At 45.7% G+C, this 12297-nt stretch overlaps 1 protein-coding gene across 1 annotated transcript in view; it reads left to right on the top strand.

Annotated features, from left to right (window-relative positions):
- The first annotated feature begins 10717 nt into the window (after positions 1 to 10717).
- The window catches only part of ZNF528 (zinc finger protein 528), a 25496-nt gene continuing 23916 nt past the window's right edge, over positions 10718 to 12297 (top strand). The window contains exons 1-2 of the mRNA XM_011946195.1: positions 10718 to 10772; positions 11235 to 11487. The gene's annotated coding sequence lies outside the window, so the exon portion shown is untranslated. The remainder of the gene's footprint in view (positions 10773 to 11234; positions 11488 to 12297) is intronic.

Genomic DNA, 12297 nt, shown 5'->3' with positions numbered 1-12297 from the left:
CCTGGGCGACGAGGAAAACTGTCTCAAAAAAAAAAAAAAGTGGTCATTTTTGAAATGGAAGAGAGAAGAGTTAGATTAGAGAATTTAAACTACCAGAATGCCATGTTCTTGAGTAGCATTTACATTTAACTGTTGGCATAATTTCCAACTGTTTGATTTAGAATGTACATAGTTCTCATGTTTTAGTTAATAAAATTAAAATCTTCCTAAGTATGAATCACATCATTTTTACCAACTGTTTTATTCCCCCCTTAGGAGAATATACTGCACAATAATGCATCATTAACAGTAAATACTCTGCAATTTGTTTTTTTTTTGTCTTCACACTGAGCTATGTAGCAGTGATATGTGTCTAACTACTCTAGTATAAAATAGGCATTTTAAAAAATGCACCATTAGAATTTTAAGGTTGACGCATCCAGAACAGTTTTGTGTGTGTGTGAAATGAAACAACATATGCATACACTTATGAGTGCATATCCTTGGGTAACTATAATTTAGACTAATCATACTTAATACTTGAGTTATTCTCTCTGTGCTTTGGCAAAGAATGCTTATATGGGTACATATAATCCATAACAGTGCCACTTCAGCCTCATACACGCTCAAAAGTCCATCAAACATTTCACTGTTCATTATATTTCTGTGTGCCTAAGCATGCCAAAGAAGACTCATGGCATGCACCTTAATTTTTATAACACAAAAATACAAATATATGACAAATACTATTAAATGAAAGAAAGTATTGAATAAGAGTGAAATTACTGTACCACAATGTCTTTTTTTTTTTTCCTAGTAGTCCTCAGTGACATAACTGGAAAAATATTAACATTCATAAATTTTCTTTTTTTTTTTTTTTGAGACTGAGTCTCACTCTGTCGCCCAGGCTGGAGTGCAGTGGCACGATCTTGGCTCACTGCAACCTCCGCCTCCCAGGTTCAAGCGATTCTTGTGCCTTGGCCTCCCAAGTAACTGTGACTATAGGCGCGTACCACCACGCCCAGCTAGTTTTTGTATTTTTAGTAGAGACAGCGTTTCACCACGTTGGCCAGGCTGGTCTAAAATTCCTGACCTCGTGATCCACCCGCCTCGGACTCCCAAAGTGCTGGGATTACAGGCGTGAGCCACCACACCCGGCCCATAAATTTTCTCTTAAGAATCGTCACACAGAATGGGATTTTTTTTTTGCTTTTGTAGATTAACTAGAAACTTCATATACTCCCCCTTAAAACATTTTTGGCAGTTTGAACTTTTTTTTTTTGAGACAGAGTGTCATTCTGTCACCAGGCTGGAGTGCAGTGGTGTAATCTTGGCTCACTGCAACCTCCACCTCCTGGGTTCAAACGGCTGCCTCAGCCTCCCGAGTAGCTGGACTACAAGTACACACTACCACACCCAGGTAATTCTTGTATTTTTTTTTGAGAAGGAGTCTCGCTCTGTCGCCCAGTCTGGCGTGCAGTGACGTGATCTCGGCTCACTGCAAGCTCTGCCCCCGGGTTCACGCCATTCTCCTCAGCCTCCTGAGTAGCTGGAACTACAGGTGCCTGCCACCTCACCTGGCTAATTTTTTGTATTTTTAGTAGAGACGTGGTTTCACTGTGTTAGCCAGGATGATCTCGATCTCCTGACCTCGTGATCCACCTGCCTCGGCCTCCTGAAGTGCTGGGATTACAGGCGTGAGCCATTGCGCCCAGCCAGTTTTTGTATTTTTAATACAGACGGGGTTTCACCATGTTGGCCAGGGTGGTCTTGATCTCTTCATCTTGTGATCCGCCCACCTCAGCCTCCCAAAGTACTGGGATTATAGGTGTGAGCCACCACGCCTGGTCTATTATTTGAACTTTTGACTGCTCTACTGGAATTTGTTTGAAGTCCACCTAAAGTTTGGTTTAGATATTGAGAATGGTGATGCCATATACTGACATGGTCTGCGAATGTTTACTACATAATGAGGCTTTCTGGGGAAAGCAGGATGGACTTCCCCAGCTGGTCCAAATTGGAGAACAGGGATAGGTGAGTAGCCTGGGATATTGTATTAGTCTGTTCTCATGCTGCTAATACAGACATACCCAAGACTGTGTAATTTATAAAGAAAAAGAGGTTTATTGGACTCGCAGTTCCACAGGGTTAGAGATACCTCACAATCATGGCGGAAGGTGAATGAGGAGCATACGCATGTTTTACATGGTGGCGGGCAAGAGAGAGCCTATGCAGGGAAACTGCCCTTTATAAAACCATAAGATCTCATGACATTCACTATCATGAGAACAGCATGGGAAAATCCCACCCCCATGATTCACGTACCTCCCACTGGGTCCCTCCCACAACGTGGGGATTATGGGAGCTACAATTCAAGATGGGATTTGGTGGGGACACAGCCAAACCGTAACATTTTGCCCCTGGTCCCTCCCAAATCTCACGTCCTCACATTTCAAAACCAATCATGCCTTCCCAACAGTCCCCCAAAGTCTTATTTCAGCATTAACTCAAAAGTCCACAGTCCAAAGTTTCATCTGAGACAAGCAAGTCTCTTCTGCTTATGAGCCTGTAAAATCAAAAGCAAGTTAGTTATTTCCTAGGTACAATGGAGGTACAGGCATTGGATAAATAACACCCATTCCAAATGGGAGAAATTGGCCAAAACAGGTCACAGGCCCCATGCACGTCTGAAATCCAGCAGGGCAGTCAAATCTTAAAGCTCTGAAATGATCTCTTTTGACTCCATGTCTCATATCCAGGTCACACTGATGCAAGAGGTGGGTTCCCATGGTCTTGGACACCTCCGCACCTGTGACTTTGCAGGGTACAGCTCCTCTCCTGGCTGCTTTCACAGGCTGGTGTTGAGTGTCTGCTACTTTTCCAGGTACACGCTGCAAGCCGTCAGTGAATCTACCATTCTGGGGTCTGGAGGAGGGTGGCTCTTTTCTCACAGCTTCACTAGTTAGTGCCTCAGTGAGTATTCTGTGTGGGGGCTCCAACTCCACATTTTACTTCTGCACTGCTCTAGCAGAGATTCTCCATGAGGGCTCTGCCCCTGCAGCACACCTCTGCTCCAGTTCCCAATAAAGTTCCTCATCTCCATCTGAGACCACCTTCAGCCTGGACTTTTTGGTCAGAACCATTCAACCACCATTCTCTAGGAAGCTCCAAACTTTCCCACATCTTCCTGTCTTCTTTTGAGCCCTCTAAACTGTTGCAGCCTTTGCCTGTTACCCAGTTCCAAATTTGCTCCACATTTTGAGGTATCCTTATAGCAGCATTCCACTCTACCATTACTAATTTACTGTATTAGTCTGTTCTCACGCTGTTAATAAAGAAATACCCAAGACTGGGTAATTTATGAAGACAAAGAGGTTTAATGGACTCAATTCGACAGGGTCATGTCCCCTGAGCTTCTGCCACAGGGCCATGTAGACAGCTCTTATCGCGGAGTTTTCCTGCCTCAAATCCTTCAGTGTCCCCTACACTCGCCTGCAGCTTTTCTAAGGTCCTCACGGCAAGGTTGATTCCCGCCCTGGGTGCTTCCCAGGCGCTCCCTCACCGGCCCCTGGAGAGCAGGGACTCAGCCCCAGTCCCAGGGAGGCCTCGAACTCTTCCTGGTCCTGGGATCCTGCGGACCCCGCCCTCTCCTGACTTTCTCCTGCCTTTTTCCTCCTTGACGGGGGGCACTTCTGCTCCCCAGGTCTCCCCTTTCCGGTCACTGCTTCTCCTGATTTCGAGTGTGGGGATGTGACTTCTATCTCAGGACATTAAGGTTTCTCTCGTCCCAAATTCCATCCCACAGAAAAGGTGCTCTTGAGGTGGGGATCTGACTCCAATCCCCTCCCTGTGAATGTGTGGAGGAGAAGAAATAGAAAAAATGGTGAGATGGGAAAGAAGAATGAAGGAGACCCATAAACAGATGGCAGCCAGATGTGATGGCTCATGCCTGTAATTCCAGCACTTTGGGAGGCTGAGGTGGGCAGATTACCTGGAGTCGGGAGTTCAAGACCTGCCTGACCAACATTGAGAAACCCCGTCTCTATAAAAAATACAAAATTAGCCGGGTGTGGTGGCGCATGCCTGTAATCCCAGCTACTCTGGAGGCTGAGACAGGAGAATCGCTTGTACCCGGGAGGCGGAGGTTGTGGTGATCCAAGATCGCACCATTGCACTCCAGCCTGGGCAACAAGAGCGAAGCTCCATCTCAAACAAAAACCAGAAAACAGATGGCAAAGTAGATGGTAGATGAAGGATTTGCAGAGACAGTGAATGAAGATGCTGAGAAAGGAGCAGAGGGAGAAAAGCAACTAGAGAAATTTAGAGAAAAACTGGGTTTCTAGAGAGAGAGAGTTCCGCAAGATAGGGAGAGGGGCAGAAAGGGGGAGGCTCCTCCCAGATGTGAGAGTTGGGGAGAGAAGGAGGGATTTGGAGCCAGGGCAGACAGAGCAGCATGGTACTGGGACAGCAAGAGGGGGCAGCCAGTGACAAGGAGAGCAGAGGGAGAACCACAGCCTGGGGAGACCTGGGATCTGGGGGTGCCAGAGAGTGGGGATGCGGGGTGTAGCAGGGAAGAGAGAATTTAACGGGAACCTAAGCGGCAGCAGAGACGGGGGAAGAAAGAGGCAGAAATAGATGAAGATTGGAGACAAAGATTGGGCAGAAAGAAGAATAAGAGGTGAAAGAAGTGAGAAAGGAGCAGAACAAGTGGAAGAGAAGGATAGAGGGAAGAGCAGGAGAAGGAAGAAGGGCTTGAAATGAGCAGAATCTTAGGGGAAAAATAAAGAGAAAAAAAGAGCTAGGAAAAGAAGGTGAGAATGAGATGTAGGTAGAGAATGAGGGAGGGAAACACAGTAATGAGGAAAGGGGGGACGCTCAGTCCAGATGAATGATGAATTGATTGGATATTATGATTAATTTCTTTATAATAAACATAAAATTTGTTTAAAATGTACAGACGAAGATGAGAATTGGAAAACTGTCTATAAGGCATTTGCATTTCATAATTCTTGGTATCAGAGGTTAGCTTCCACTTATTCTGCCAGAGGGCAGTGACTTGACTCATTCAGCTGTGGGTCACTATCTTCACTTCTCTTGGGATGGGGTAGCCTGTGGGCAAGTGTACAAGATAGGAGGAAAAACCAAAGTGTTTTTTCTACTCTCACAATCAACACAATAGTGAACACTCCACACAAAATGCCTCATCTCTGGTCATCAAAATGTGTGAGGATTACTTCCCAACAACAAGAAATTTTTCACCAGATAAAAACTGGGTGTTCTGTAATTGAACTCAATTTGACACCATTTGTAGAGATTTTAGATCTCACAGGAGGCTGAGGGGCTCAGTTGCACAAAACTGCCCCCAGAATTTGCTAGAGTGATTTACACAACTCGGAGACAACAGTTTACTTAGTGTACCTTTTGTTATAAAGGATATTACACAGGATACAGATGAACAGCCAGACAGAAGAGCGTTCCTAATAAATTAATGGAAACAGAAGTATGTTTTGGAAACCATGGATTTTCTTTCTTTCTTTTTTTTAATTAGATGGAGCCTTGCTGTGTCACCCAAGCTGGAGTGCAGTGATGCTATCTCGGCTCACCGCAACCTCCACCTCCTGGGTTCAAGTGATTCTTCTGCCTCAGGCTCCCAAGTAGCTGGATTACAGGCGTCTGCCACCATGCCTGGCTAATTTTTATATTTTTAGTAGAGACAGGGTATTGCCATGTTGGCCAGGCTGGTCTTAAACTCCTGACCTCAAGTGATCTGCCTGCCTCGGCCTCCCAAAGTGCTGGGATCACAGGCGTAGGCCACTGACCCAGCCCAGGGCTTGAGTTTTAAAGGTGTCACAGTACACCTTGGTTCTCTTTTTTTTATAAACAGGAATCTGTCTTCCTGACCTGAGTATTATCTCTATGTGGGAACAAAGGAGAGAGTGCTGGACTCTGCAGAGTGAAGGGAAAATAGCAGAAAATTCAGATGGGAGGGAACGGATCAAAGGTGTGAACACAGGTAAGAGCTCAGATGGGCAGAGTAGAAGCTGTATGATTTTTTTTTTTTTTTTTTTTTTTGAGACAGGGTCTTGCTCTGTTAGCCAGGTTGGAGTGCAGTGCCAATCATAGCTCAATGCAGCCTGGAACTCGTGGACTCAAGTCATTCTCCTTCCTCTGCCTCCCACACTGGTGAGATTACAGGTGTGAGCCATTGCACCCTGCAAAGCCATACTAATAAATAGTGTTTGGGAAACTCTGCAACTGGGAGAATTCTGTGGAAAACCAATAGTATAAATCCTGTTTTTTTTATGTTTTTTTTTTCTGAGACAGTCTCACTCTGTTGCCCAGGTCGGAGTGCCGTGGCACAATCTTGGCTCACTGCAACCTCTGCCTCACAGGTTCAAGCTAGTCTCCTGCCTCAACCTCCTGAGTAGCTGGGATTACTGGCGCCTGCCACCATCCTTGGCTAATTTTTGTATTTTGAGTAGAGATGGGGTTTCACCAAGTTGGCCAGGCTGGTCTTGAACTCCTGTCCTCAGTTGATCCGCCTGCCTCAGCCTCCCAAAGTGCTGGGATTACAGGTGTGAGCCACCATGCCTGGCCGAAATCCTGTTAGTTTTGAATGGAAATTTTCTTTTTTTTTTTTTTTTCTGGGATAGGTTCTTACTCCGAGACAATGGCAAGTACAAACTAGGTTTACTGTAAATATGAGAAAGGGAAAAAATGCTTTTACTGTATTAGAAGACTTGAAATCGCATGAAGGGATTCCAGTCTTTTGTTGTTGGTCAGATGTTTTAGCTATTTTAAGTGTTTGGGTTTGTCTTTCTACATAACTGCTAACCTTGTTAGTATCTGCAGAATGCCTTAATTAGGAAAGGTATTAACCCTGTGTGTCAGGTTTGTGCAATTTCATATTGTTTTATATGTAGTCTTCGAATAAGTGTATATGGTATATGTCTCTATTTTCTGTCTTTGATTTCTTTCATCAGCATTTGGTAGTTGTAACATAACAGTTCTAAGAATATTTGACATGTATTTCTTTGACTTTTTTTTAATGGAGCAATCATACATAGTATTTTATTTTTAATATCAGGTTTCATGTGTAAATTCCTAGTGTATAGAAATATACAAGATTATTACTATTATTATTATTTTGAGACAGGATCTTACTCTGTCATCCAGGCTGGAGTGCAGTGGAGCAGTCTCAGCTATTGCAACCTCTATCCTGCAGGCTTAAGTCATCCTCCCACCTCAGCTTCCCGAGTAGCTGGCACTGCAGACATGTGCCACCATGGCCTGTTAAATTTTTGTGTTTTGTAGTGGGTTTCACCATGTTACCCAGCTGGTCTCAAACTCCTGAGCTTGAGTGATGTGCCCACCTTGGCCTCCCAAAGTGCTGGGATTACAGGCATAAGCCACCATGCCTGGCTGATGAAATATACGATATTTTTGCAGGTTGATCTTATACTTTGCTACCTTTACATTGTTCTTGTTCTAGAGATTTTTGTAGATTTTTGGGGAATTTTCTACATAAAATCATTTTGTCAGTTTCCTATTGCTATACACAGTGATTGGCTTAAAACAACAAAAATTTATTCTTTTGCAATTCTGTAAGGCACATATCTAATATGGTTCCCCAGTTCTGTGACTCTTCATCAATCTCCAGGGGAGAATTTGTTTCCTTACCTTTTGTAGGTTCCAGAGGCCACTTACATCCTTTGACTCATGGTCCACTTCCTCCGTCTTTAAAGGTGAGGAAAAAATCTCTTTATCCCTCTATTTTCAACACATCACCACTGTCTCTGTGCCTTGGCGTCCACCTGCACCCTTCTGATATTGAACCTTGTGATTCTATCACTTTGACCATATAATTCAGGATACTGTCTTATCTAAAGATTCTTAACTAGACCACATTTGCGAACTCCCTTTTGACATATCCAGTAACACAGGTTACAGGGATGAAGATAGCTTCCTTTGGGGAAGGTATTAGCCTGTACAACCATCGTATTTTCTGTTGGTACACTATTGTTTTTTCTCCTGTCCTCAGGCCACCCTCCTTCCCCAGCCTCCCAAAGCACTGTGATTACAGGCCTCAGACACCACACCCAGCCTGTCACTTTTATTTCGTTTTCCTTTATTTCACTGGCTGGAACCTTTGATATTGTGTGGAACAGTAGTGATGAGAGGGGACATCCTTGCCATCATCCCAACCTCTGGGGGAAACTATGCTTTCCCCAGTATGTATGATGATTCTGTAAGGGTTGGTAGGTGATCTTGAGTTGAGGAAGTTTCCCATGATACTGTTTTCCATACTGACTGCAGTATTTCAGATTCCCACAACATGTACCAAGATAGTTTCTCCACATCCTTGCTTGTGAAGCAGGTTCACTGCACACTGGTTGCCAATGTGTCTGAGTTCAGTGAGAGAGAATCTCACGCAAACACAGTAAGTTACATGAAGTGGATTTGTTACATACAGATCGGCAGATGCCTGGGATTCGTGTGTTCTGCTCCCCAAGGCTCAGGAAAAACATCCAGTGCAGATGCAGTCTCTCTGTGTGTGTTCAACTTGCATCACAACTTGCATCACAGTTGCGGGAGGCTGGAAGGCGGCCCATCCTGGGTTTCATGCTCCAGGGATGCATGGCACATTGGCCTCAAAGCAACAAAGGGCATCCTGTTCTGGGGTCTGGAACACATCCTGTCCTTTTCTCACCACTCCCTCTCAGCATATTGCTTTTCCAGCACATTCTATATTCATTCTTGGGAACTACAAGTGAGAAGTCAGATGCAACTGGGCCAATTCAACCCCACTTGAATGCTGTCCTGCAGTCTCTCCGCCAATCCAGATATCCCTTTTATTTTTATATTTTTTGAGACAGTCTCGCTCTGTCTCCCAGGCTGGAGTGTAGTGATGCAGTCTTGGCTTACCGCACCTCCACCTCCTGGATTCAAGCAATTCTTGTGTCTCAGCCTCTCGAGTAGCTGGGACTATAGGCGTGTGCCACCATGCCTGGCTAATATATATACACATATTTCGTATTTTTAGAAGAGATGTGGTTTCACCATGTTGGCCAGGCTGGTCTCTAACTCCTGACCTCAGGTGATCTGCCCGCCTTGGCCTCCTAAAGTGTTGGGATTACAGGCATGAGCCACCACGCCTGGCCCAGCTATCCCCTATAATAAAGCTAGTCCATTGACCTTCCTGGATCTGGAGGTAGAGGCTGGTCTCAGGAGATTGAAGTAATACCTTGACTGGCAGAATCTCAGTGCAACATCATTGAGGTACAGACAGTTGCATTTCACTAGGCTCAAGAGGATTGCTGCCTCCAGCAGGATAACCAAGCCTGCCTGGAGCAGTGCCATAGTCCAGGATCCCAGTGACCGAGGTGAGAAGTTGGTACTCAGATCAAAGAGAAGTTCTTCAGGTGACCCCACTGTCTGCAGCCAATGGGCCTGGCTCGTGGGTCTTAGGTATTTGTGTTTCAAAAATAACCCGAGGTCCTGATGTAGGGTCCTTATCTCTCATGCAAGGTGACTCATGCCTATAATCCCAGCACTTCGGGAGGAGCAGATGGAAAGATTGCTTGAGGCTAGAAGCTGGAGACCAGCCTGGGCAACAAAGCCAGACTACATCTCTATTAAAAACAAACACAGAAAATTAGCACAGTGGAGAGGCAAGGCCTTTACTCCCAGCTACTTGCGAGGTTGAGATGGGAGGGTCCCAGGACCCCAGGAAGTCAAGGTTGCAGTGAGCTATGATTGTGCCACTGCATTCCAGCCTGGGTGGCAGAGACCCTGTCTTAACATTTTAAAAAGCATTAAAAAACTAAGTTGGGCTGGCCATGGTGGCTACTCTGGAGGCTGGGGCGGGAGAATCACTTGAACCGAGGAGACAAAGGTTACAGTGAGCTGAGTGCGTGCCACTGTACTCCAGCCTGGGCGACAGAGGGAAACTCCATCTCAGAACAACAACAACAACAAAAACTAAGTTGTTAACGACTATTTTTTAAAGTTATTTTTTCTTTTCTTTTTTTTTTTTAAAGAAACAGTTGGTAACTTCTCTTTACACAGGCCTTAGTTCTCCATGCCCAACGTGACGTCCCTAGGAAAGTCTCTGGAATTGAGCACAGGGTTGACCTTCACCTTCTAGAGTGAATGGGGAAGATAAATGAAAAGTATATATCTTCTATGGGACATTGGCATGAAATAGAACATTCTACCCTGACAGGGTTTTGCATTTCACATTTTAGCTTGCATCCCCTTCACAGACAATTCCCAAGTGTGTTAATTCAATTCCTAAAGCTTCCCTTCCCTTCCTCCCTTCCCTTTCCTCCTTAGTTTCCTTTCTTGTCCATTTATTTTCGTTTTTTCTCTCTTTCTTGGTTTTCTCTTTTTCAACTTCTCTTTGTTTTCTCTTTCTCTCTCTTTACTCTCTCTCTTCTCTCTCTTTCTGCTTCCAGGGTAGGTGGGACTTGAAATTCATTTTAATAGAAGGAATTTTCCTGGATATAATCAACAACCGATTTTGCTCTGCGCAGGCAAGATCCGTTTTCAGATCGCTAAGCGGATCTTGCCTCCAAAACCCTGAAAACAGGCGCGGCCAGTCAGGCGAACAGAAGCGCAGGCCCCGCCCAGGCCTTGTCCGGGTCCGCCGTGGTCCCAGCCAGTCCGGCCTCTAGGATGCGCGCGCAATTTCCCGCAAACCCGGAAGCGGACCGTTGGGGGTGAACGCCTAGAGCGCAGTTTCCGGTAGACCCGGAAGCCGATCGCATGGAGGAACTGTTTCGCAGCAGCGCGTGAGTTTCCTTTTGTCTATATTAAGTCTAGGCTACCTCGTTCTTCTGCGCTTCTATACCCGGAATCTTAGGAGCGTGCAGACCTTGAAATCGCGGCACTGCTTCCACCATCCCGAGTAAATTCAGACGTCCTTTGAGAGTCTGGGAGTCGCTTTCTGCGTGTTAAAATCGCTTGGAGGCTGGTCCTGTGCCCCGTCTTTTTGTCAGATGCCCACGTAGACACCTCCTATCGTGGGCTTTTCCTGCTTCAAGTCCTTTAGTAACCCCTACACACGCCCCGCACCATGTGAAATCCTCACTGTCCGTTCCCCCAGCCTCACCCTTCTTGGCCGCTGGAGCTCAGCGCCCCAACGGGGCACCAGAGGCCGTGTCCTCTGCCCGGACCTGGTTTCTGCAGACTCCACCCCTCTTCTGACCCACTCCTGCCTTTTTCCTCCTTAATCTGGACCCTCTGTTCCCCAGGCCTCCCTTTCCCAGCCACTAGTTCTCCTGATCCCAAATGTGGGGAGTGACTTCAGTCTCCTGACATCCAGTGTTCTCTCGAGCCAGCTTCCAGCCCACCGAAAATGAGCTCTTCCGGAGATGGGCATCTTATTCCAATCCCCTCCCTGTGAATGTGTGGAGAAAAAAAGATGGGAACGAGTCAGAGGAAATAGAGAAATTTTGAAAGAGAAATGAAGAATGAGAGAACCATTAACAGACGGCAAAGTAGAAGGTGAGTGAGGGGTTCGCGGAGACACAGTGAAAGAAGGTGCCGAGAAAATAGCAGGGGGAGAAAAGTAACTAAAAATATAGACAAACCTGGGTCTGTAAAAAGATGAAGTTCAACAAGATAGGGAAGGCTTCTCAGACGGAGAGTGGGGGAGAGAAGGAGGGATTTGGAGTCAGGTCAGATAGAGCAGTGTGGTGCTGGGACAGCCAGATCGGGCAGCTGGTCACAAGGAGAACAGAGGGAGAACCACAGCAGGGGGAGGCCTGGGATCTGAGGGTGCCAGAGAGTGGGGACAGGGTTGTGTAACATTGAAGATCGAATTTAACAGGGTGAGCCCAAGGGGAGCCGAAATGTGGGAGGAAAGAGGCAGAAATATATGGAGATTAGGGACAATGAAAGATTGGGCAGAAAGAGGAATCAAGAGCTGAAACAAGTTGTAAAAATGGATCAGAACAGGTGGGAGAGAAGGAATAGAAAGAAGAATGGGACAAAGAGAAGAGGAGGGACTCAAGATGAACACAATCCTAGGGGAAAATAAAGAGAAAAAAACAGGGAAAAAAGATGAGAATGAGAGATATGTACAGAATGAGGGAGGGAAACAGTAGTGAGGAAAGAGGGGGACACCGGTTACAGATGAGTGGTGAGTTGATTGGAAATTATGATTGAATTGTGACATATTAATTTCTCTATAATATAAAATCTGTTTAAAACACATGAGGCTAGGGGCTGTGGCTCACACGTGTAATACCAGTACTTTGGGAGGCTGAGGTGGGCAGATCACTTGAGGTCAGGAGTTGAGTGAGACCAGCCTGG

This window comes from Colobus angolensis, unplaced genomic scaffold, assembly GCF_000951035.1.
Source record: "Colobus angolensis palliatus isolate OR3802 unplaced genomic scaffold, Cang.pa_1.0 Scaffold25, whole genome shotgun sequence".
NCBI lineage: Eukaryota > Metazoa > Chordata > Mammalia > Primates > Cercopithecidae > Colobus > Colobus angolensis.
Note: the sequence above shows the minus strand (reverse complement) of the source record. Positions and strands in the feature narration are given on the sequence as shown.